The 1077-nt window shown below is 47.4% G+C and overlaps 1 protein-coding gene across 1 annotated transcript in view; it reads left to right on the top strand.

Moving 5' to 3' along the window:
• The first annotated feature begins 968 nt into the window (after positions 1-968).
• LOC147471226 (uncharacterized) overlaps positions 969-1077 on the top strand; it is a 35071-nt gene continuing 34962 nt past the window's right edge. The window contains exon 1 of the mRNA XM_086539474.1: positions 969-1005. The gene's annotated coding sequence lies outside the window, so the exon portion shown is untranslated. The remainder of the gene's footprint in view (positions 1006-1077) is intronic.

Below are 1077 nucleotides of genomic sequence, written 5' to 3'. Positions count from 1 at the left end.
TAACTTTCAGACTTCCCTTGTTATTGTGGACTAAGTGAACATCTTGCCTTACGCGACAAAGTGGTTATTGCTTGTCTGCATCTCTCCCTCCCCCCCTCCCTCCCTCTCCCACCCCCACCCTCCTTCCTCTACTCAAAGAGCTTTCCAGAGTGGTGGGGTAAAATCATGGTGTACAATGATGCAGCTTATGTTTGCGAGGATCTTGGGCAAGGCTGCAGATGCACGGAAGAGATCTAAATGGTCTGTGTTTGTGTCCTCCTCCTCCTCGTCTTCTTCTTCCTCCTCCTCCTCCTTCTCCTACTCCTCCTCTTCCTCCTCCTTCTCTTCTTCCTAGTCCCCTTCTTCTTCCTCCTCCTCCTCCACCTCTTCCTCCTCCTCCTCCTACTCCTCCTCCTCCTCCTCCACCTCTTCCTCCTCCTCCTCTTCCTCCTCCTCCTCCTCTTCCTCCTCCTCCTACTCCTCCTCTTCCTCCTTCTCCACCTCCTCTTCCTCCTCCTCCTCCTCTTCCTTCTCCTACTCCTCCTCTTCCTCCTCCTTCTCTTCTTCCTAGTCCCCTTCCTCTTTCTCCTCTTCCTCCTCCCCTTCCTCTTCCTCCTCCTCCTCCACCTCTTCCTCCTCCTCCTCCTCCTCCTCCTCCTCCTCCTCCTCCACCTCTTCCTCCTCCTCCTCCTCCTTCTCTTCTTATTTTGCTTCGTTTTATTTCCCTCGTATTCTGATATGCATAATTAACTTTGCATTGTATGTTACGCTTGAAAAAAACCTATTTCGAAGATTGTGTCATCATCATCAATTTTTTTTCTTTTTTTCTTAAGACTACCGTTTTCTTTCTTCGTCGACTTCGTTTTCTTTTCTCAGTCTTCATTTTTTTTATTTTTCCTTTTTTTTTCTCTCTCGCAAAAAAAAAGAAAAAAGAAAAGAAATCCAAATGACATTCCAAAACTAAGTTGTTTTTCTCTCTCTCTCCTCCCCAGATTCTCAGCGGCCCAGAGAGCAGCAACAAGGAAGGTAGGCAGATATTGCAAGCTTTCAAGACGAGATATAGCATGTCACTTGGTCTTCAAGGTGTGCCTGAAGTGA

The sequence above is a fragment of the Penaeus japonicus genome, unplaced genomic scaffold (genome assembly GCF_977035675.1).
Source record: "Penaeus japonicus unplaced genomic scaffold, GWHDUDI00000001_assembly GWHDUDI00000009, whole genome shotgun sequence".
NCBI lineage: Eukaryota > Metazoa > Arthropoda > Malacostraca > Decapoda > Penaeidae > Penaeus > Penaeus japonicus.
This window is presented reverse-complemented; position numbering and strand designations above follow the sequence as displayed.